Source organism: Zonotrichia albicollis, chromosome 8 (genome assembly GCF_047830755.1).
Source record: "Zonotrichia albicollis isolate bZonAlb1 chromosome 8, bZonAlb1.hap1, whole genome shotgun sequence".
In the NCBI taxonomy this organism is placed as follows: Eukaryota; Metazoa; Chordata; class Aves; order Passeriformes; family Passerellidae; genus Zonotrichia; species Zonotrichia albicollis.
Genome location: NC_133826.1, coordinates 44,560,460 through 44,585,351, shown reverse-complemented (window position 1 = coordinate 44,585,351; position 24,892 = coordinate 44,560,460). Strand labels below are relative to the sequence as shown.

The following is a 24,892-nucleotide window of genomic DNA, read 5'->3' as shown; positions in this document are numbered from 1 at the left end:
TGACTCCTGAGCTGTCCCCGCCGCCGAGCACCGGCCGGCAGACTGTTAAGGTACAGTCTATTAAAGGTTGCCAGGTCTAAACTAAAGCCTCACCGGCTGCAGGCGGAGGGAGGAAGCATTCGTGCTGGAAAAAAATGCTCCAGTCCCGCACCACCGTCCGCATCGCAGCGGGGCAGCCCCCCCACGCTGGGCTTCTTTGTTTTGCGAGACGCGAGGCTGACTCACTGCGCACGCTCCGTCCGTACTGCAGCCATGGCAACGCGGCCACTCCCCCCGCGGCGGCTCCGCTGTCCCCGCGGTGGCTCCCTGCAGTGTCAGGTTGGAGACAGGAGAGGGTATTGATGCTGCAGCGATGACTTCTGTTGCTGCTTGGTCACTGTAGTCCATACTCCCATGGAAGCCTCCCGACTTCCATCTGCAAGCATTCGTATTATGAGTGTCCGACCGGCATTTCCAGCACCACAGTCCTGCAGCCTGGCATTCCCGGCGTTTATGGTCTATGCTTCCGCATCGGTAACATTTCATGCGGCCTCTTCTATTTGCTGGTGCCGATGCAACTGGGACTTGAAGAGATGCAAAAGCGGCTAACCCTAATTGCGCTGCGTATTCCTGTACAAGCCTTCGCCAATGAGCATTAGGTAACAACTGCTGGGGCTGGGACAGGATTGTTTTAGTTATCTCATGGCAATCTTTTTCCAGAAGGAGAAGATTGCCCTCAAAGATATAGTCTAACATTGGTTCGGCTGACTCACCCCTGACTTCAAACTGACTAACAGTAGCTTTTGAATCAAAATCTGTAGCCTGCATGCTGCCTCCCCCCTGCGCCGCGGATGTAACAGGACAAGCCAGCTGGGCAGCAGCACCGATAAGCTCCCCCTCCCAACCATTTACAGCCTGGCAAGCGCAGCACCTCGGGCCAGCCCGCGCCAGGTCGCCCTCCGGCCCAGGGACCGGCTGGTTGATTTTCGGGAGCTGATCGTGCGTTTCTGGCCATGGCTGCTGTGATACAGCAGGTATGGGAGGCTCAAAAGTGCCCTGTATAGGCTGCGGCAGAGCAGATACCAAAATATTCTGCACAGCTAAGCTTGTTAAGGGGGGCGGCGAGGGCTGCAATAAAGCATTCTGCGCAGCTAGCAGTTCGCGGTTTACGACATGCCATAATTTACCCCACTTCTTGGCAGTTTTATCACCATCTAAAGTAGCCTCCCACAATAAGTCACCAAATTTACGCCACTCTGACAACTCATAAACTGTGTGGGGGTTAAGGAAAATTCCCTTTTCATAACCATAAGCTAAAAGTCCCAGTAATTCCTTCTGTAACTCTATCCCCTTCACCTGTCTCTTTTGTAAAAAAGCAATAAAAAGATCATATGTGGCTTGCCTTTCCATTACCTCTAAATTGAAAGTGCGCTTTTGCAGCTCTCTCAAGGTCGCGGCCACACATTTCAGCCAGGCTCGTCTGTTACGGTCACCTGGAGCACGGCGTGTCTCGGTGTCTTTTCTTCCGCTTTTTTTTCTCTGCACGCTTCTGCTGTTCCGGCTGCTGCTTGTCCCGGCTGCTGCTTTGGACACGGAGCCCGACCCGTTACTCCAACTTCTCGTGGTGTCACAGTATCACATCGAGGAGGTCACCATGTATGTTGAAGTGGAGGGAGAAGACCCACCTTTGTTGATCAGCATCGACTCAGTTTATTGACTCAATCAGTCACGTTTTATAACCATGTTAATTAAGTTCATGCATATTGCAAACCCGAGCTCACAATAGGTCAGAGATAACACACCAACCCCTCCTTATGTTTCCAATACAAAGATTTGTGTTCTCAAGCTTACTTTTACTTTCTCAAAACAGCCAAAGATAGAATATCTACTTGTTATGAGAAAGCTGCCTGAGAACTCTGATATGCAAGGTTCTCAAGGCCTTCATGTTTGTCACTTTTACTTGTAATTAAAAACAACCTGAGAACTTCTACTGTTTACAGAAACAGGCTGTGAGAACCTACTCCCCACAGCTGCCTTCTAAGCCATTTCTGAAAAAATCTCCAACACTTTGGAAAACAACAAATGCAGGGAAAACACGTTGTGGGCTGTGAAGTTGCAGAATATCCAGCAATGCAGCCTGTTTCTTCTGTGGGGCTTGGCAATGGATCCATCTGAATGTTTCACCCTATTCCAAAGCTGAGGAAAGGGTGGCAGGCAGTTTAGCCAGGCTGTCCTGTTCTAGAGGGTCTCTTGGGAACTATCAGGCCCAGAACCAACATTTAACGCAGCATTTGCTTCAACTGTCCCATGGCACTCAGCCTGTGAAGGTGCCTGTAAAGTGATTCATCATCTCAAGGCTAACATGAAACATCAGTTTGAATAGAAAGTAGAGCTCTAAGGCCAGGACAGTCGTAAAAGGCTCCTTTTGCAGGAGCTGCACCTGCTGTGCAGGCTGTGCCACACCCAGCAGATTGTCCCCCATGTGCTCCACGCCCCAGCAAGGACCCTCCTCTCAAGTTAATGGCATCATGAGGAGACATGGTTTTCCCAGGGCCTCTGTGGTTAGAGCTGTGAAATACCAAACTGCTCACACCTGCAATTGCAATTGTCCCTCTTCCCACAAAAGCACAAGGCTCTATCCTTGGCCTTTGCAGGCACCTTCCCTTCCCCACTGATGACCACATCTGGGAAAATATGACAGACTGGGAGAACTCCAGGAAGCAGCAGGAAGCTGAGTGAGAGGAGCTTTAGATTGGTGTCCTGGGTTGACTATATGATGCTTTTATCCCCAATCGTCTCATTCTGTTTATGTTGAATAATAATAAGTTTTGTACCTTTAAGAGTGTTACAGAGAGTGAAGAGGGAAAGAGAGAAGAAGCGCGCAGTTTTGTTTTTCAGACACTGCACTCCTCCACATTCCTGCTCCTGACTGTGTTGTCTGCGGACGGACAGCGGGACAGAGAGCTCTTCTTTTGCTTTTTAGTTAGTGTTAGCTAGCTGAGGCAAAGAAGTTCCCTGGACTGTTTTTTCCCTTTTCTTTGGACCTCTTGGAACTGCTCTGGACTGAACACCCAGGAGAGCACCGGCAGCTGCAGCTGTGGCCACCGGGCCAGCCCTGGCCTGCGACAATTCCAGCACTGAGAGACTGATCAGAGACTGAGTGAGCTGCTGCTTGAACCCGGGGTTTTTCTCAGTTTGTCATCTCTTTTAGAGTGGCAAGGGGTCTCATTGTTTTGATACTGTTTTGGTCTTATTGTTTAATAAACAGGGGGTTTTTTTCCACCTTTCTCCAAGGAGGTATTTTTCTTTCCTCCCGGACCAGTTGGGGGGAGGGGCCGATTGGATCTGCTTTTCCCACCGGAGCTCCTTTGGGGGGATTCTTCCCCAAATTTGCTCTAAACTTGGACAAATACATGAATTGGTTCCCTGACCGGGAATCGAACCCGGGCTGCGGCGGTGGTCTAGTGGTTAGGATTCGGCGCTCTCACCGCCGCGGCCCGGCTAGCTCAGTCGGTAGAGCATGAGACTCTTAATCTCAGGGTCGTGGGTTCGAGCCCCACGTTGGGCGCCAATTCATGTATTTGTCCAAGTTTAGAGCAAATTTGGGGAAGAATCCCCCCAAAGGAGCTCCGGTGGGAAAAGCAGATCCAATCGGCCCCTCCCCCCAACTGGTCCGGGAGGAAAGAAAAATACCTCCTTGGAGAAAGGTGGAAAAAAACCCCCTGTTTATTAAACAATAAGACCAAAACAGTATCAAAACAATGAGACCCCTTGCCACTCTAAAAGAGATGACAAACTGAGAAAAACCCCGGGTTCAAGCAGCAGCTCACTCAGTCTCTGATCAGTCTCTCAGTGCTGGAATTGTCGCAGGCCAGGGCTGGCCCGGTGGCCACAGCTGCAGCTGCCGGTGCTCTCCTGGGTGTTCAGTCCAGAGCAGTTCCAAGAGGTCCAAAGAAAAGGGAAAAAACAGTCCAGGGAACTTCTTTGCCTCAGCTAGCTAACACTAACTAAAAAGCAAAAGAAGAGCTCTCTGTCCCGCTGTCCGTCCGCAGACAACACAGTCAGGAGCAGGAATGTGGAGGAGTGCAGTGTCTGAAAAACAAAACTGCGCGCTTCTTCTCTCTCTCCCTCTTCACTCTCTGTAACACTCTTAAAGGTACAAAACTTATTATTATTCAACATAAACAGAATGAGACGATTGGGGATAAAAGCATCATATAGTCAACCCAGGACAATTGGATATCAGGAAAAAGGGTTTTTCACCCAGAGGGTGGTTGGGCACTGGAACAGGCTCCCCAGGGCAGTGGTCACAGCACCAAGCCTGACAGGGTTGAAGGTGCATTTGGACAACAATCTCAGGCATTTGGTGTGACCCTTGGGCTGTTCTGTGCAAGGCCAGGAGCTGGACTCGATGGTCCTGATGGGCCCATCCAACCCCCCATATTCTTACAGTTCTGTAATTCTGAGAACTAATAGGCTGCAGGAGGGCAGAAATAGGTGACAAGAGGAGAGAAGTGAGGTTGGCTGGAGAATCAAGTCACTGAGTCCACATAAGATGCAGGAAACAGGACCCTTCCCTCCCACCATTCCCATTCTGTCTCTCATCCCTTCTTCCTCACACACACACACAAAGGTGAAGAATATCACTAAAAGAAGAAGAACCTGCTTGACTCCCATGTCCATGAGAGCAGTCATTGCTCGTGCAGGAGTCACATTCTCCACCATGATCCCCAGGGTCTGACTGGCTGCTTTCTGAACAAATTCTGGGGAGTTGGACACCATCTGGAGAAGGACCCAAGCAACCTCATCCACCTCAGAGTCCATGTCCTTCTTCAAGGTCACAAAGAGCTCTCCCAGAGTGACAATGGCAGAGCAGGACACCTGGGAATGGAGGTTGGTCACCTGGGGAAGCCATGAGGGGAAACATAGGAATCATCTTGAAAAGAAAACCAGTTGCCTTCAACAGAATACCCAGGAAATGACAACACATCGCACTGTGTCCAGAGGAACACACAAGTACAAGAAGAGCAGGAGAGCACAAGCACAGAAAGGCACTTACTCTGGCACCAATTTCTGGCCTCAGACCTGCTTACTGCAGGCCTAAAATAAGAATTCCATTAGGTGTTCTACTTAATCCTTCTAAAATGTCCACAGCTTTGATTTTAGACCCTTTAAGAAAATTAAAGCAAGAGCTACTTTCAAATCATAAAGGCACAAGTCATAACGATAAAAGAGTCAGGTGCTCCTGTTCAAAAAAGCAACACCAGCAGTGGAAGCACTCAGCCAGGAAACAGAAAACACAGGCTCTGGTCTACAGAATAATTTACAGTGTTTAATTACAGCTTGGGCAGAGACTGGGACTCTGGCAAATAATATCATTATTGTCTCAGTTTCTGCATTTGCACATTGCATTATAAAGGCTCCACACTCAAAGATGAGGGTCAGATACCCGACCTGCCAGTAAATACAGCTGCATGTACCCACAGATCCTACAGACAGCTGACAGACATTGGAAATATCAGGTCTAAAACCAGAAATGAAGGCACACCCTGAGCTCACATGGAGATGAACAAGCACATACCTACTCTACACACCGTGTATGAAGTATGGGGGACAATTCAGAACAATGTTCTCACCTTGCTGGTAACTGCCAAGCAAACCTCACCAAGTCTGCAAAGCAGGACCTCTGAATGGGACCCAGCCTGGTGTTGGATGGTGAATAGTCCCTTCTCCTTCAGCTCCCTGAAAGGCAGAAAATTGATTTTTCTCTCGAGCAAGGCAGCACCCTCTGAAATGACCAGGCTGGCAGCTCAGTGAACAATGGGAAGTGCTTTTCAAGGAGCGCTTAATGAAATCATGGAACACGTTGCCCCAGGATGCTGTGGCTGTCAAAAGCATTCACAAACCCAAGAGGCAAAGAGAGGGGTTCCAGCGGCCATTTGAGAGGACAGCCTTTCTGAAACCTCTGGCACATGAGGCCCCTCTGTCACTGCTTCCTAGAAGCTGTGGGATCGGGCCATGCTGCTGTTTGTTGTCACCTCCCTGTACCTGTCCCTGAGACACAGTGCCACCGGGCTGTTATTGGGGCATTTTCCTTCTTTGCCAGCCCCAGCAGGCATTCAGCAGGGAGAGTCTGCACTGCCACTCTGGAGCTGAGTTTCCACTCTATGATCTCGGCCTCTCTGTCACCCCCTCCACTCCCCCTCACACATTCCCCAAAAAAGCAGCAGGATGTCTGCTGGCACCACCTCAGCCTGCAGGAAGGCCAAGTGGGTTCTGGCCTCTCCTGACCCACAGAACAGCTTTCTTTCATCCCAGCATGGAAATATAAAAACTGCATTATCACATCACACAGAGGGCCAGGAGCTTTTTATTTTGGCTGCAAGTGTCCACAGGGCATTGGGGAAGAGGAGAAAAAGAGTGTTTTGCAGCAAGCAACCTGGCTACTCAGGCAGGATGGTAGGAAAAGTGTCTGGGAGCTGCTTTTTAGGACTTTGGCTGTTCTGCTGAAGCTTCTGACAGAGCTGATGGGCAGATTCCAGAGCTGTGGAGAGTTCCTGGGAAATTTGTCCTTGGATATGTCTACGAATGCTCTCCCAGGCATGAACTGCCATCTGTGTCCTGTCCATATGTTACTGCCTTGACTGTTGAGTGTCTGAGGTGCCTCTTGAGGCTGCTATAGACCTCCTTCACCAAGGAATGAATTGTGATACAACATCCCTTTCTGCTTCTCTTTGGGCACTGACAGAGCCTGGAGCTCTCTGGCTGGAGCTTGGGCTCTGGGCAAGCAAGATTGCAAATGAGAGCAGCTCATGGTCCTCAGCTCTTCCCTCCTGCTGGGACAGACAGACATGGCCATGGGGACAGAATGGAGCTGCCCCATCTGCCAGGGCACTAAGAAGGATGTGAATTTTTCTCTGCCCTGTCACCACCAGTTCTGCCTGGGTTGCATCCTTCAGTGGGCAGAGAGAAATCCAGCGTGCCCACTCTGCAGAAGAATGATAGAAGCTGTCAGGTTTTCTGACTAGGATGAACAGGACTACGTACAATGTGCCATCAACTCCCCCAGACAATTGCTGGAGTCCAGCAGGGAGAGAGCCTGACCACCTTGCTGAAAGCAGCCCCCCAGACCCTGTGATGGCTGCTCCATCTTCCCCACAGGGAACCCTGTCCCCAGCTGAGCAGGTGCTGCAGGACCAGAGCCTGTGCATGGCCTCCTGCCCAAGGTGTGGGCCGAATTTTTCAAATAACAATGTCATCTACTGGACCCAAGGTGGCCCTGGCTGCAGCAGAAGCTGGAGGGAATATGCCAGCACCAGAGATGGCTGGTTAAGGAATTCATAGAGCAGCATCCTGCACGCCCTCAGTGCCTAAGGTCAAGTTGCCAAAATCTTGGTGCCAGTACTGCAGCTTCTCCTCTGTAGCAGTCTGAATTGCTGCTAGCATAGTCCAGGGTAAAGAAGCAAAAAGGACTTTTGCATAATCTCCACAGATGTTTTATTCAGCCGTGCAGGGAGATGTTCAGCTCCCAGCACCCACACACAGAGGGTCTCACTTTGTCTCCACAGGGGCCCGGGGGCTGACCCTGATCTCGGGCAGTACAAAGATAAGGAGGCAATCAGGGAATAGGGAAGGTGTGGCTCAGGAACACAGGAACAGACACAGGAACAGGGGAAGGAGCCAATGGGGTCTAACAGCTTTTGAGGGAAGCTTCTTGTGTCTCCCTAGACCAGGGAATGCCCCCTCAGGGTCTCCACAATTCCCCGTGTTTTATATTATTAGGAAAGCTTCTCTGAAGGATCAACTGAATCAACACAAAATGACAAAAACAATCAAAAGCACTCATAAGACAATTGTTCAAAATGCAAACAATTCTGAGTTCCCAACGTGCCAACAGATTTCTTGGAGTGTCTTAGATCTGGCAGGAGGGATGCAGGGTTTTCTTAGCACAGGTTATCAGGAAACTGAGTCACACACACTGAACCTGTGGTCCATGGCCTCCTCACTGCCATCGTGCAGCAAGGAGGCCCAGAGGCTGCTGTGCTCTGGGCCTGTCAGGGATGAACACAGCGGCTTTGTGGCCAGTGCCAGCTCCAGCAGCTCACAAGGGGAGACTCCTTCCAGAAGCTCTGTTGGCTCCAGTGTGGCAGACCAACAGAGCCCACTGGAAGCCCCCCTCCATTGCAGCCACCCCAGCTGCGCCCATCATCACTGCAGAGCAGGAGCTGCCCCAGAGGAGCCGCGGCCGGAGCTCATGGCAGTGGCAGGTCCCTGTGCCCAGGGCAGAGCCACAGAACCTCTGCTCCTGCCTGGGACAGGGGCTGCTCACCCTGGTGTCTCACTGAGAGGAGGGATCCTGGGCCCCAAACTCTGCCCAGCCCTGCAAAAGGCCACCCCGCCAGCAGGGCCAGCAAGGTTCCTGCAGACATTCAGTCAAATCAGAGGAAACAAATGTCTCTGTAGCTGACACAGTCTCTGCACACAGCTTTCTCCCCCTTCCCCTGGTGCTTTTCCCTGGCTCCAGGAAGAGCTGCAGGAAATGCTGTGTGAGCCATGATGATGGAAGAGCTACTGATAAAATCACTGGGGTGATGCTTTCAGAGGAGTCAAGAATGGAAGACCAACCAACCTTCCAGCCAATGGTATGCCAAAAGTTTCCATTCTTTAAATAATAGACTGCAATAAATTAGTAAAAAGAAAGATATGGAAACAAATTAAATCTTCCACAGCTGCTGGCTTTCCTCAGGCCCCATGGTCTATGTATTGCTAGACTTACTTCATTTAGGCAGAATATGAACTGCCCTGACTTGTTGGAGACTGACCACAAGGTCTCATCTGTTGTGGGCAGTCACTAAAATTAGCTCAGCAGAGGCATCTTCAGCTGTCCAAGTGTAGCAGAAATACATATTCTCTGCTTCATGCCTCTGTGGCAGCACCTGCTGGTGTGGATGTGTGAGCGTTGCTTCATGGATTACCCCTGGGAAGGAATTGTGTGCACAGGCACAGTGTGATGGCTTCGATCTCTTCTAATTACTCCAATCAGATGATGGCCAGAACTTTTAGGCAAAAAGCATCATGACAGAATAATTTACAATATTCTCCAAACTACTCCTGTGGTTTTGATTTTCTTACTGATTAGGATCAGTGTCTGGCCTCAAGAAATCAGTCCAGAAAGAACAGGCAAACCTCAGCTTGCAAGTTAGAATGCAAGTCTTTAATCTGCCATTTTTGCAGCATGTACAAACAACTTTTCAACATATTTGCAAAAAAATCTCTTAGTTCTTGCTGTACCTATCCAGAACCTGACTCTCTGCTCATTTCATTTTGATTTGAGATCCAAGCTTGATATTTTTCTGGACAGGAAAGTAAGAACCAGCTGCAAATACAGACTACAAGTGTGAATCTATACTGCAGGAACTGAGCTGTAGCTTGAAATTAAAGGCAAGGAGTGATGCCATGGTAAATGTGAACGTTTAGTGCTGGCATTCTCAATGAGCCTTCTCAATGCTCCACCAACCCATGGTTCACATTGCTACAAACTCCCTTTCTGGTGTTACAAAGAGTGTTGAAGAGCTGACTGTAAGTAAAAAAATTAGCCAGAATGTTAATTTTTGTTAATAGGGTTAATAGGCGAACAATGACTATCTAATACTTCAGAGCTCATAGAAGTGAGTATTCAGATTTCCATTTAGTACGTGCTGGCAGTTTTAATTTGAAATCAACAAGTTTATCCAAATCAAGTTATCCATAGGAATTAATTTGCTCTATGATCTACCTAAAAATGCCTCATTGTCTGATAAGTTTAGTAGAAATTTACAAAGTCAACCGTCCACAGATTTTCATTTCTTGTTTAGTGGCTATTCTGCAGGAAAGCTTTTACAGACTAATCCGTTTGGATGTAATTAAAATGCCAGTACATTTCATCTAGCCATTTTGGTATTAGAACAAAACCATATGACTGCACAGCCTTTTAAAAAATATTTTAAAATAAATTTTCAAATCAACAGTCTGAGTTGATCTGAGTTGAAAAACTCTACCAACCTTCAACTCCATTGGAAGATTTTCTTGTCACCCTGTGAATCAACTCTACATTCAGAAGATTAAAAGTCCCAATTTTGGTGGTTTTGGTATGGTTAGGAATTGGAGAAGGATCTTCTTCCTTCTCAGCTCCATGCTGCAGTGCCTTTGGGATGTGTCCTGCTGGCCGTTGTTTGTGCAGCCCTGGTGTTTCTCCATGAGGTGAAATTGCAATTGCATTTCCAGCCCAGAGCCCGTGAGGAGTGGGGTGTGCAGAGCTGTGCCAGACCCAGGCCAGCAGCTGTGCCCCCAGAGGGTTTTGGTTCCTGCCCAGTGCAGCTGGTGCATCTCTGCCGTGAGTGCCTCCCCTTCCAGGTGCCCATGGACAGCAGGTGCAGGGTTCTGCAAGGGGCACGGAACAGGGTGGGGATGTCTGCTGGCAACAGAGTGCAGCGGAGAGCAAACAGTCCAGGATGGTCCTGCAGTGTGTGACAGAGAACTCCTGACTCAGCTGTGACTGAGCCAGTGAGGGAAGGCACTGCTGGGCCTGCTGTTTGTGAGGAGAGAAGGGCTGCTGGGTGACAGGAGGGCTGAAGGCAGCCTTGGGCTCAGGGATCACAAAATGCTTGTGTTTGATTCCCATAGAAGGAACGAGAGATGTTGGGGAAGTGTTGACCTGCAGCACATTGTGATTTTTTTAAGCTTTAACAGGCAGTGCTTAGTTGTACCTTCCCTCACACCAGTGGTTAATGTGTGCAAGTGGATGTCTTAGCCTTGAGAATAAAGACAGTGGGCCTACTGAGGAGGTAGCTGCAATGCATTCAAGGAGAAGAAGGCTCTTAACCATAGGAGAATTTGAGGAACGGGATGTTCACCACATGACCACCAGAGACCCTCAAGAGACCCCTACTCTAAATGTCAGTAATTTTGGGGAAGTGATTTAAACATGTCAAATACTTTGTGAGATATTGGGAATTTAGCTGCTAGAGAATGGAAAATTACAAAGCTGTGGCTAATTCCAAGTCCGGCACCTGCAAGATAGTGTGTCCTTGGGGCCTAGCTGTAGTAGGATAACAAACAGTGAAAGAGGCATGAGAAAAGAGAGATGTAACCCCTAAGGAATGAGGAAGAGTTCATGGCATAGTTTAACCAATAGATTGCTTGGCTTACAGAATATTCATAAGCTTATTGCTCGCTGTATAAGTGTCTGATGCTCTCTTCAATAAACGGAACTTCTTGATGACTCATATTGAGTGTCCGAGTCTCCCCTCACCGACAAATGGCTCGACCCCGACAAAGGCCACATTCTGTGACAGTGAGAATGTTTAGCCTGTGAGTTTGAGCAAAGTAATGAATAAAAGTAATGAAAGTAATGTCTTAGTTCCATGGATACTCACACGTGGGTGTGCATGGTTTAGGGAAGTGATTCCTCACACACCCAGCACTGAAATAAAGTAATGCCTCTTTTCTCACACTGAGCTGACAGTGTGGATCGGGCCCTGCTCAGTAACGTTCATTTTGGTCATTTCTGTTGAAGCATAAAGAATGGTTGAAATGAAATCTTTTCCAGGTGTTTTCCATTGGTTTACCTGTTTGAGGGTTAAAATTGTGTGCTGCAGGTGTCCTGGGTGTGTGCAGAGCAGTGCAGCCCCAGACACCCCTTGGCTTGCCCACCAGTTGTCATGCCTTGCTGCCAGGTGTGCCCAGCTGTGGCAGGAGAAGGAGCCTACAGCGCAGTGGGCACCGTGCCCTGCCCAGCCGGGGCTCTCTGGCACAGAGCAGCAGCAGCGCCAGCACCGTTCAACCCGCTCCTGCCTTGGCTTCCCCTGGCACACAGAAGCCTCTGGAAATCAGCACTGCCAGTGGCGCTCCCAGCTTGGAGCAGCTGCTGCTGGCGGGCAGATGCTGCCAGTTCGACTGCTGCCAAAGGGGAAGAAAGAGCACAGGAAGACATGTACATACACAGCAGCCCTGGGAACATCCAATAAACATGCAGATATACGGGGTGATTTGTTAGGAATTACTTCAGCTGCTATGCCAATAGTGCTTTCTCTCCTGGTTCTGTACAATGCTTTGGGCCATTTTCTTGGTCTGCTTTCCTTTGCTGGTGTCCCATCTGTGTGCTCAGCTGGCGTACAGGCTTGGAGCACTCTTGGAGTTCCTCTTGGATCCCTGAACAACAGGGTTTGGCCCATGGGGGGAGTTTGTGCTGCTTTGTGTCAGAGGAGAACTTCCAAGGCCATTTTGTGTTTGCTGTAGAGAAGGTTGGTAATTGCTTTGCATAAATTCACAGACTAACATGCTTTGTGATGCTTTGCTTTGTCATACTTTACTTTGTGATATCAGGGCATGGTTGGCACATCGTCATGGTGACATCAGAAGGTTGCCTTGGTGCATGGAAGGCCTCAGTGCCAGAGCAGTCCTAGGGGTTGCTCAGATCAGGAGCATCCTCCTGATTGTGGCCTTTGTCAGCGTGTAGCTGCACATTGACAGGAGTCTTGGTTGGAGTAAACTTGAAGTACAGTGCTACAATGATTGAGCAACTCGCTGCTGCGGTTTGCACCATGTATGGCACTGTTTATTCCGCCTATTTCATTACCAGCCTGGCAAGTAAGTAGAGGTTTCAACTCTATTTAGGCTAGGGTGTAACCTAACCTGGCTTTTGCATGTCTTCTTGCTCTTTCTTAGTGACTGAGTTGATTTTGAAAGAGAAAGACCATTAGGATGCCTCTGGTTTGGTAAAGCTCCTGTCAAGAGGTTCAGCTAAAAGGGGGTTTCTGTAGCCACAGGGGCAGCATTTGCAGGGGAACCTGCAGGGCTTCTGCAGGAGAGTCTGTGGCAGCCAAGTCTGTCACTTCCTCAGTTTGCTAGGGCAAGCAGGACAACTTCCAAAATGCAGACTGGGAGGCCTTCTCAGAAAGCCTTCTAAAGACTTTTTAGTTCTCCCCAGAACTCAGGGAAAGCTTTTTTTATTCTAAATTTTGTAATGAAAGGATTTGACTGTCCGTTTTGACCCTTGACTGAGTGCTAAAAGAGTGATTCCCTTTGCAGTGAAGTGCAACCGCCAAAGCAGTGAGTGTCTGCTCCTGAGCCTGGAGCTGCTGCTGTGCTGTTTCACAATAGAACTGCCACAGCTCAGGGGGATTTGGGGCAAGCTTTTCTGGGTGACTGTTTTCAGCAACTTAATGGGAATTAGTGCATGCAACTTCTTTTTTGAAAAAAGTACCTGAAAGACAAGAGAACAAAAGCTGCTTTATCTGTTGGACAGAACAGAAGCATTGAGTGATAAAGAACAATTTGAATTTTCTTTATCATATTTGTATTAATTTACTGACTAGACAGGCCAAAGTGTAGGCACAACCAAGATTATTGTCCTGATCTCTTGCTGGCTGTGTGAAAGAACTATGTCACGTGGAGGGATGTTGATAAAGAAAAATACTCTCTGTTTGGGTTGACCTCTTCTGTGGGATTCAGCAGCCCAGGCAGTTTTCTCACAGCACTTGTTCATTTTCCCTTGCCCACTCCAGGTCACCTGAAGCGTGTATTTAGAGGTGCTGATCCTGAGGTGAGTGAGAAAGGAACATTTCATGTTCCTGGTGCTTAGGAATTGTAGAGCAAGCTGTGAGCTTGGCCTGTGGCACTAGAGTGTAGAGGGCCAGCTGGGTAGGCTGAAAGAAAATCCATTTTCATGTCTGCAGCAGCAATAACAAAGGCATCACTGGCTATTTCTTAATTTTCAATTTAAGAACTTTCAAGGAATGAAAAGCTCATTTTGCAGAGAGAATGTTGCTTCTTGATAGTAGCCAGGGCATAATGTCTAATTCAGAACTATTAGCAATTCTGTTCAATTAGCCCATTTAAATTTAGTCGCAGTGACTTAGAATCCCATTGTTACCAAAGTTTCTGATTTGTCCTTAGCAGAGCTGGTTGTAGAAATAGAGCTGAATAGAATAAAGTGCTGAATAGAAATAAGGTTATAAGTTATAGGTAACTTTCTGTCCCTCACACTGCTGTCTGTCCGCAGATCACAGAACCAACAGCAGTCTCTCCTCTGGCTCCCTCTGCTCATGGAGAGGAGGCCGAAGAGGAGGCAGATGAGGTGGATGAGCGCCAGCCTCCATCAGTGCTCACACCACAGCCTGAACATTCTGAGCCAGTAAGTGCCAGTTCTGTGTGCTGCTGTCTTTAGTGCAGGGCAGAGCTGCAGTTTCTGACTGACCAGCCAGCACTTGCTGTTGCTGGCTGAGGATGCTGAGTGCTGGAGTCCTGCCAGGGCCTGGTGATTGCCCCCAGCCTGTGACAGCTGGACAATGGGCTTTGGTCTGTCACGTTTAGGGACCAGCTTCCTGACATTTTGATAGGGGCCAGCCTGAAGCACGAAGGCTCCCTGATCCCAGAGCAGGGAGCATGTCAAAGACACTGTGCTCAGCCTTGTGGGATACACAGGGGACACTGTGGCGTGGACAGACCTGTCCCCCTGCACACACTGGCCAAGTTGCTGCAGGCACAAAAAATGTTGATCTGACCACAAAAGCTCTTGGTGGTGCTTTGTCCCCACAAACTTCTTGGATGTGCTTACTTGGGAGTATTTCAGAGACACACTGGGGATGTAGAGTTGCTGCTTGAAGTCAGGGATTTTGGTGCCTTTGTTGCCAGGTTGCTCTTTTGCCCCTTCAGGCAGAGCAGCCGGTAGCAGAGCAGATAGGCGCTCTGAGTCTGCCTGTTTCTTGGTCTTTGATAAGCTGCAAGGAGATGACTGTGTTGTCCATGAAGCTGTGGGGGACCATTCTTGTCTAGTGTGGCAAAAGAAACAAAGGGATTAGTTCTGAATCTTTCTTCTGAGGCAAAAACCAGACACTGCATGTGTCTGTTGATACCTTCTATTGTGTAGTTTGCTTTGAAAACTGCATTGGAGCCTAGAGTGGGAGCAAAGCTGCAAGTCCTTGACTGCTGTCCTGTAATGCTAAACCCAGGATGTACACCTTGCAATGGTGCCTGCAGTATCGGAAGTGCAATGGGCACCTTTGTGGCTGGGGAGCTGCGTGGGCCCAAAGGACGCAGGGCTGGCGGCCATGAGCAGCTGCAGATGAGGCAGCGTGTGGCCAGGGGCCAAGCAGGCCAAGGGCACGGTGGCTGTGCCAGCAGCAGTGGGGCAGCAGGAGCAGGGCAGTGAGCGTGGCCTGTGCTGGGCAGCGCTGCGGCCACAGCTGGAGTGCTGTGTGCAGCTGTGGGCCCTGGGAAGCAGAAAGTCATGGAGGGGCTGCAGTGTGTGCACAGAAGGACAGGGGAGCTGGACAAGGGGTGCAGCACAAGGCCAGGGAGGAGGGGCTGAGGGAGCTTTAGCCTGGACAGTGGGGGCTCTTGAGGGACCTTCAGGCAGACTTCCATAGATCCCTGCCATAGATCCATAGAGCCAATGCTCAGCACAGGGGCTGTTTCCCTGCCAAACATCCCTTCACTGCATCCAAGTGCTTTAGACACTGGACTAGGTAACACTTTCATATTTTGTTTTTTTATTTGTTTGTTTGTTTGCTAGAAGGAGAAGCCTTGTGTAATTTCTTCTTCTCCAGGGTGCAAGGGAGCTTTTTTCTCAGTCTTTCCTGCCCTTTTCCAGCACTGGCAGAAACACATCACTTTCAGGTTAATTACTCCCGTGTCTTTTGGCAGCCCAGGGAATCAGTGTGTGTTGTGTTTGGGAATTGAGCAGGAAATCAATGCCCTTGCATTCCAGCTGGTGCTCAGATATCACAGGAGCTGGGAGGGGCTGGGCTGCATTTCTGATTCCAGCCACTTCAGCACCATCAGTGTGGTCGAGTCCAAGAGAAGAACTTGCCCGAGCACAGATGCACAAAGAGTGCAGTTCCCAGTGCATTGCTCTGGGTCTGATTGCATTCCATAAGGACCCACAAACTCCAGATTCCCCAAGAGTGTGGGTTACTGAAGCAACAGGAGAGCAAGTTCAGGATGGCTGCTGATCGGGGCACTGCTACCGAGTGCTGATGTGTGTAGTGACAGAAAGGACAGTATTGATTCAGGGTGACCCCCATGTGGGGAATAATGTGCTTTGACTCTATGATTTAGAAGGTTAAACAAATGCTTTCTTAAGCTATGTTACAATTCACTAGTAGTATATTAAAACTATACTAAAGAGATAGTATACTAAAAAGTTACTAAAGAAAAACTCATGACTGTCTCCAGACAGTCATGACACAGCTTTTATCTAATTAGCTAATCAAGCTAAACAACTACCACTAAAATCCAATTAACAAATCACTTTCAGTAAACAATCACTAGAACACATTCTACATGTACTAAACAACAAGAACAGCCAGTAGAGATAATAATGGTTTTCTCTTCTTCTCTAAGTTTCTCACTATCTTCCCTTTAAAAAAACCTAGGAGAGAGAACTATATCTCTCTGTGTTCAAAGAATGTAAATACCACAGCACAGTAAAAAGAGATTATAAAAGTGAGATCTGTCTATCTCTCTGTCTATTTGAATCTTCCTGGCTCTGCTCCAAAGCAGTGGAAGATGCAAAGCTCACCTAAAGGCATCCCTTCAGGAGAGGAGTAGAGACAAGTTCCATTGACTGATCCTGAGCAGGCAGAGATGTTTCCCCATCCAGAGATGGTTGTTTTTTCCCCTCATGTTTTCCTACTCCAGCCTCTTGTGCCCTGAAGCCTTCTTTTTATCCTTTAAATTTTTGCATGTCCTGAGGGAGTGGAACTATCCCATGCTGTATCTGGGGTCTTGTGACTTTGCTCATACATGCATTACATGACACAGGGTTTCCTTCACTGGCATCCCCAGGGCTGTATAAGTGCATTCGTTAATGGGGCCTTATGAGAAACTCTGTTACTGCTGGTCAGAATTCTCAGTTGACAAAAGAGGGAGAAGAAACACCTTGGTCCTCCTCCATATACTGAGGTGGCCACAGAGGTTCTCTGACTTCCATCAGAGATCTCTGCATGCATCCTCATCTCCTGAATGACCCGGTTTTCTAACAAGAGTGTGGATGTCAGGAAGGATGAATGCTGGTGCAGGCCTGAAGAGAAGGTGAACTCCAGAAGTGTCTCTCACAAGGAGTGAGCTCACCCAGGAAGCCCCTGCAGAGCCAGGATGGAGCTGTGGGACAGGGCGGGGTATCAGTCACTGCTGAAAGACAAACAGGACATGGCAGAAGCAGAGGGAGGCTCTCACCAAACCCTTGAGAAATGCCACCCCTTCCCTGTTAGCTGCCTGAGAGGCTGTTGGAGCTTCAGTCCCAGATGGCCCCTGATTGTAGGGCCAGGGTCACTTTGAAATCTGTGCCTCCCCTCGGGCAGAGAACGACCCAGCAGAGCAGCAGCACAGTGCTTTGGGAACGAGTGAGCCCAGCAGCCTTTGAGTCTTGGCCCACAAAGGGCATGTGGGAAGTTAAAACCCATCTTCTCTTGCTTTCTGTGCAGGTGCTTCTAGAGAAAGAGCAGGAGCACACTGCCTCATCTGAGCTGCCATGCCAGACTCAGGGAGAGCTGTTCCCTGCCCAAGAGCAGGAAGAGCAGCTGAGGCAGCAGGTGGAAGAGCCACAGGAGAATGGCCAGGTAAGCCTGACTGGCCAGGGCACAGAGGGAAGGGCAGGAAGAGGGACATAAACCGGAGCTCCTGGGACTGAGGAGGCCAGGAGTCCCACAGGCACTGGAAGCACAGAGCCTTGCAATCTGCAGAGATCAGCCCTGGGACAGGAGGTTTGCAATGGAGGCTGATGTGGGGAGGGAAGCAGAAAGAAGTGGCTGAATAAATGTGATTTGGAGGCTGCAAGAGGAAAAAGCTGAGCCTGATGGCAGCTCCCAGTCACTTACTCTCCTTTTGTGTGTACAGAACATCAAGGCAGAGCCACAAGCAGAGCTGCCCAAAGCTCAGAGAGACATCATGGCAGTGAAGAGAAAGAACAAGGAAGACATGGGAAGAATTCAAGAGGAGAATCTCCATCAGCAGAGGGGTGATCAACAAAACCAAGTGAATGAAAGAGTGGCAGCCACTCCACTCATGAAATGTCCTCTCTTTTGTTTATTAGAGAACATGAAGGAACAGCTGGATGCAGAGCTTCAGGCAGCTCACAGTATGATCAAGGCAAGGCATAAGCGGCTGGAGGAAGAAATGAAAATCTTCAGAGAGAAACTTAATCGCTTCCGTCAGTCTCTGCAAAACCAAGTGAGTGAAAGAGGGATGCAGCCACTGCAGTCACCAATCTGGTGGTTTCTGCCCTTCTTGCCTTTCCAGTGCAGAGCAGCAGGGAGTGGGGCCATGCCTCTGAGTGCCATGCTGCTGTAGTGTGTGTATCACAGTCACTCTGAAGGGCATTTCCTGGTCTGCTGAATCTCAACTGCTGCCCTGGACAGTGAAACTTGTCCTTTGGCCTTTTGGCCAGCAGTCATCCAAATTGATTCCTGCTGGCCTGTTCCTGCTCTCCTTTTTTCTTGAGGGGTTTTTACAGTGGAACTTGGTGACCCAGATGGAGGATTGAAACAAGCTGTTGTATCCCCTGTCAATCTGTTCTTTGCCTTTCCTCACAGTCGATGACTCCTGGCTGACAGGGACAAGCTGTAGTGTGTGACTGCTTTGTTCTGTTTGACTTGAGGTGCAAGTGTTGACATCTCACCGGGCAGCCTGCGAAGACTTCCAGCCAATGTCTGGCAATGAAGGAGCCCAAGTTAGGAGTGAGGCACAGGAGCAGTGCCCACCAGAAATGCTCCAGGTCCAGCACATCATGGGCTCTGAACCTGCTGCCGCAGCAGCATCACCTCGAGGAAGCCCTTCTGTGAAACCTGGCAACTCAGGCTCGGGCAGATCCTGGGAACAGGAGACTGAGGAGGAGTACCTGGAGCTGCTGGGTGCGTCTGGGGTGTTTCTTATCTGAGGGACAGTGTGTTGTGGGCAGGTGTCAGCAGAGCTGTACCAAGTGCTCCTCCTGAGCTTGGTGTCACAGGGCCATTTAGGAGTCCCCAGAGGCAGTGCTGTGCTCCGAGGCAGCGAGAGAGCTCTGGGTGTTCCTGCTGCCTCTGAGGGCACCTGGGACTGGCTTGGGTTTGCCTGAGCTCCCCTCTCTGCTAAAGGGTGAAGCAGGAATTGTTCTTGGATCAGCAGAAGGCTGTGACCTAGCAAATGATCTAGGCAAGTCCTGTGTGCTAGTGGCCAAACTGAACAGAATTTTTAGCTTCCTAAATTCTCCTTAGATGCCTGACTTCCAACCAGTCATTAGAGCAAAAAAACTTCACAGAAATGGACTGGCTTCAGAGTTTTGTCTTTTTGGTTGGGAAGTTTTTTTTTTTTTTTTGGGGGGGGGGGTGACATTGCTTTTGTGTTGTTCATTTTTGGTGGGGGTTTTTTCTTGTGTTTTTCTCCATCCTGAAGGAGCCCTTCTACCCCACGTCTTACTGATGTCACTTTTTATGACTGTTACTGTTACCACTACTACATCTGCAGTTTATTTTCATGAGAATGCTATATTTTTGTCAATAAGAGAATGCTATCTTTTTGTCAATAAGAACTCCTTTGAAAGAACATCAGGTTACAGAACAAATAGGGAGCACAAGGTGTTTTCCATGTGCCCCCAAAGAAAAACCAGAGACTTTGATAACAAACTTCATTTAATCTTCTAGTTTTATGCTTATCAAGATGTGCCCAGGAGACACATCCAAGTGGCGTGATCAGATAAAACTGTACTGCAGGCATTTCTCAGGAGAGAGCCTCCTGCCCAGCCATGGTATATCCCTCGGATCCATGGCACTTTTCCATACCTGATTCCCACTCTTTCCCATGACTGTTAGAATCCTACCCATTGGCCCAAGCCCTGCTCAGATCAGTCTCTAGGAAAACACATCAAGCCCTTTGTGATTCTGCATCACAACCCAATGAATCTGCTTCTTGCCCATAGGAGCTGCCAGTGCTGTGCTCTCAGATAAGACCTGGTGGGGCTGAGACCAGAGCCCAGTGGATTCTGTGTCTGCCATCACCTGTTGGGACAAAAAGGGCACTGATCTGTGCCTCAGTGTGGCTGATCTCAAAGCCCATCCTGGTGTGTCCTGAATGGGGGCAACAGCTTGTCCGGGGCTCAGGCTCACTCTGGCTTCTTCCCATCAGTGCCTGTCAGTGCTCATGCTTGGGCTTTGCCAGCCTTGTTGTGCCAGCTGCCCTGTCCCTGAGGGCTGGAGGGACTGCAGAGGCTGGAGCCTTCCTTAGCTGGGAGAGGGGCATCTTTGAGCTCAGCCTGCTCATAAACAGGTCAGGCTCCTGATGCTGAAAGCCCCGCCAGGATCAGTTACAGCTTGAGCTGCTCTGGTGTACAAATGGGAAGGCATTCCTTTTGCAAATTGCTGAAAGGTGGGGAAGATGTCTTCCTCTCCTGGGATTGCACGTCCCTGTGCTTTGTTTCCTGTCAAGAGAACTCTTCAAAGACTGTACAAATCAGTCTCTGTGCTGGCCACCTGTGCTGCAGAGCTGTCTGCCTGGTTGTGGTCGTTGTTACCCAGCTGACCACAAACGGCTCAGAGCTCCAGGCGCTGGGGCTGCCTTTTGTATCTCCTGGAAGCTGGGATCTCTGCTTTAAAGTCAGCATCTTGCATTTTGTTTCCCTCAGGGAGAATGGTGAACTCCACTGAAAATCCCCTGATGAAGTACATCCACCTGAAATATCTTGGCAGCGGGTGAGTCATACAGCAGTTACTCCTGCACAACCATGAGCCAGGTGTTTTTGGGGTGGAATGTCTATCCAGCGTGAAGTCAGGCCAGCTGCAAAGATGATCACACACTGGGGATAGATTGTCCCATCTCTCAATGCTGCTCAGAATTTGTGAGTGGGCTCAGAAGGCATTGTCAGAGAAGCCTTGCTACCGAGGTCTTGCCTACATCAAGGAACAGGACCTGGAAGATCTCCTTGTCTCTCAAGTGTGGGACAGCTCTGTGTTAATTTCTTTAGCATTTTTTGTATGTCTCAAAATCATACTGGCACACTAATGAAAAGAGAAGGAACTTGCTTGCCTGAAAGAGCAACCTATGCCCTATCAAAGCTGTGAGATAACAGTTCCCAGGAACAATTCTTTCCCCTGGTTTGAAGAAAGAAACACTCTGTGGTCAGGAAAGGAACCACACCGTTCAGACAGTGAAACCCAAGAGGAAAGACTAACCTCCCTTTAGAAATTGAACCCCAGTGCTTCAGGAACAGGCCCAGTGCCCATGCACTTGAGAGAAAAATGCATCATCTGCCTTCTGGCAGGGCCCTCCTGCATCCCGCAGGTTTTGACACTTCCAGCAGTGATCTCCTGTGTGGGCTGGCTTTCACTGCAAGATCTAAACAGCTTCTCCTTTCTCTGCTTCTGTTTTGTTTCTAGGGGTTATGGAGATGTTTACAGAGCACTCGACACTGCCACAGGAGGAGAGGTAAATGTCAACAGCCCCTGCAGACTCTGCTGCACTCGAGGGCTTTCCCCTCTGGTGTGAGCTGTGGCTGGAGCTTTGGGCAGAGCTGTGCTGAAAAGGCACAAGAAGCACAGACCGGTGCCAGCCCACAGAACACATTTGGGACTTTGTTCTCCTCAGCTGCCGGAAGGAAGGCACGGAGGGCAGCAGTTCCTTTCAGAGAAGGACGCGCTCACTCGCTCTCCATTGCTAAAACAAAGGTGGTGCCTGCAAGCACCTCACTGCTCTTTGGGGCTACAGCTTCAGAATCCTGGATTCTCATTTCTGGCTGCCAGCAAATCCATCTGAAAGTTACTGGTAGTTCCTTAGCCACCTGCAGTGCTGCACTTTGGAATTGCACAAAGGGAGAGATCTGCAAGGCGGCCCTGAAAGCCCTAAGCCCTGCCCATAGCCCAAGATGTATCCACAGAGTATTAAGGCATGGATTCCTTCTTCTGAGTCCCAAACAAAGCAGCAGAGAGTGTGGACAGAGGTTTCTGGGTGATAACTCAGACACTGCTGTTACCAAGTGGTCAAGGCAAAATGTCAGTGGCCCCACGTGTCCTGTAACTGGTACCCAAGGGAGCAGAGAAATGGGCTGTTGGAATGTCAGTTCCTAATTACTGCAGTGCCTAATCACAAAACAGTTTGGCACAGCTCATCTGCGTCATTGCAAAATCACTCACTCCACGTGCCTTGTGGTCTCATGCCACCAACCTCCCAAGTTACTGATTTTCAATGTCATTTTAGGTGGCAATAAAAAAAATAAATCTTCAAGGAGTGAGGAGGAAGGAGCTAACCTTTAATGAAATAATGATCATGAAGAGATATAGGAGTCCCAATGTTGTGAATTATTTGGACAGGTGAGAGGTCATGGTCTTATCCCATGGATGTGTGTTTACATAAAGCAAACATGAGAGGTTAAAAACCCACTTTGGTCAGTGGCAGCAAGCAAAGCTGTTAATTTTTATTTATTCATATTTCTCTACTCATCTCCAATGGATGAGAAGAGAGTGCATTTTGTCTGCATGAGTCTTCCCTGGCACACCTAGTTTGATATTTACTCCAAAATTATTCAATACCTGGATCAGCTGTATCTTCCTAAGTCAATAGCCTCAAAGTTCACTACCTCCACATTTATTTGGGATTGATTTTTTAAAGTTTCTTAAGTGCAGATGAACCATCCTAAAGTGGATTTCTGTTGGATTGTTGTCCCTCCCTGCCATTGCTATGCATGCCAGGAAGACTAGGTGCTTATTTCCAGAAACACCATGCCTGAAATGTTTTTTATCTGGGCTGTTTCTAAACTGCACTTTTCATTTGCTGCCTATCTAAGACATCTCCTTTTTCACAGATGAGTCTTTCTCTTTGAGACTGCACAGATTGCAAACAATGCACAGCCAAGAGGGAATATCTATTCCTTTGATTCTGTCCTTGTCACAAAGGCATCTGGAAATAAGAAACCTGGAAGCAAAAAATCAACATAGCCATGCATGTTCAACTCTACCCCCTTGTTTCCTTCTTTCAGCTACCTTCTGGGCGAGGAACTCTTGCTGGTTGTAGAGTACATGGATGGAGGTGTCCTGACCGATATCATCAGCCAGACCTGCCTGTCTGAAGATGAGATGGCAGCCATCAGTCGGGAGGTCAGCAATCCCATCTGTGCTTCCAAGGGCTTGGGCAGCATTGTCTGGGAAACAGGGCCTCAGAACAGGAGAGGTTTCCTGTGCCGAGCTTTGTTTCTGTGTTGCTGCTATTCTATGGGCAAGTAAAAGCATCTCAAGTGAAAGGCCTGCCAGTGCCCCTGCACTCCCTGTACTCAGTGACAGTACTCGTATCTCCTGCTGTTGTATTCTCGCTCTGTCTCTTGTATTTGTATTTGCTGTTCTCCACCTTGCCTCTCTAAACATTTGCCTAAAGTCTGTCTTCACTGCATTCCTTGCCTGTAAAAGCAAAGGTGCTGGTGGCAGGATTTGAAACAAACAGCAAAGAAAAAAGAGAGAGACTCGTTTCTCTCAGTCCTCAGCTAAAAAGGATAGGAGTGCAGCCAGAATGCTCTTTGCTTCTGAGCACATGCACTGCAGCAGGAGTCATCCTGGCTGGTTGGCAGGGGACAGCCTACAACAGCAGGTGCTGTTGCTCTTTCAAAAGCTGACATGCCTTTCCTCAGAAAGGTCCTGCTCTGCAAGTGTTGGAGCAGCAAGCTCTTCTTCTCAGTGGCCATTACCGTTCTGCCATTACTTCCCATTCCCCTGGAGAGGGAATCTTTTAGATTCTTTGTTTCCTTTCTTGTGTGATGAAATCACATCACTCATTTTTGCCCTCCTCTTTCTGTTTTCTCCCTCAGTGCCTGCAAGGACTGGATTTTCTTCATTCCAATGATGTGATCCATCGAGACGTGAAGAGTGACAACATCCTTCTCAAAACTGACGGCTCTGTCAAGCTGGGTCAGTATATTCTTGGTCAGGTGCAGCATTCCAGGGATGTGGTTGTGGGGCTGCTTGGAGTGACTGCCAGCTCCCCAAAAATGGTGCTGGTGGCAGTGCAGGGACCATTGCTGCGAGCTGAGGGCACAGTTGCAACGTGCACAGAGGTAGAAAGAGCCACAAGCAGTCAAGAGTGGCCTTGCTCTGTGTGTGTCCCTTCCAGAGGGAGGGAGTTACAAGTCTAAAGTTTCCAAAGAACAAAAGCCACTGCTGGAGGCAGTGTAAAAAATGGGGGGATTTTTAAAGTCACCAATGCCAGGAGATTCAACAGCACGTTTTCAAACTTCTACTGGGGAATTCTTTTGCTTGCTTTCCTAATTGCACAGAATTCAGATAAAACCACTCTTTTGTTTTCTCCTCAGCTGATTTTGGCCTCGCTACTCAGCTCAGCCCTGAGCAGAGCAGACCATGCTTGGTAGTCGGAACTCCTTGGTGGATGGCGCCTGAAGTGGTGACAGGTCAACCATATGGCCCCAAAGTGGACATATGGTCTTTTGGAATTGTGGGAATTGAAATGATAGAACAAGAACCTCCTTACTTGAGTGAAAGTTCTGGCACGGTAAGGAGCAAATACTCATTGATCCCACTGTCTTTCTCACCTGTCCCATGTCCTGTGTGCCATTGGACAAAATCCCATTCCCATCTGCTGGAACTACTTCCACCAAGGTCCCCTCCTACAAATGTCCCTGCAACACATCAGCATCTGCTGTACTTTTGGTTGCATCAGTGGGGGAAATCAAGCCTTACCACATGCAAACAAACTCCAAACAAACAAAGTGTTCTCAGGCAACACTTTGCTTTGGGTTAGTGGTTCCAGTTCTTTTGTCTGCGTAGATGGCCTTAATAACAGGAAAAAAGCATCTTAAAAGTGTTGCTATCTTTCCAGAAATGAAGGAAGGAAACCCAAACCCAACAAAGTTTCTAAAACCGTGGTCTTTAGAGAGGAACCTAACCCTGTGTGCAGTTTCTTCTCA

The 24,892-nt window shown here is 48.7% G+C and overlaps 1 protein-coding gene and 1 non-coding gene across 2 annotated transcripts in view; one reads left to right on the top strand and one right to left on the bottom strand.

Annotated features, from left to right (window-relative positions):
• The window catches only part of LOC141729977 (uncharacterized), a 105,026-nt gene that overhangs the window by 40,455 nt on the left and 39,679 nt on the right, over positions 1-24,892 (bottom strand). The gene's annotated exons all lie outside the window — the stretch shown is intronic.
• TRNAK-CUU (transfer RNA lysine (anticodon CUU)) lies at positions 3,475-3,547 on the top strand. Its single transcript has one exon. It is a non-coding gene; the product is annotated as a tRNA-Lys (tRNA).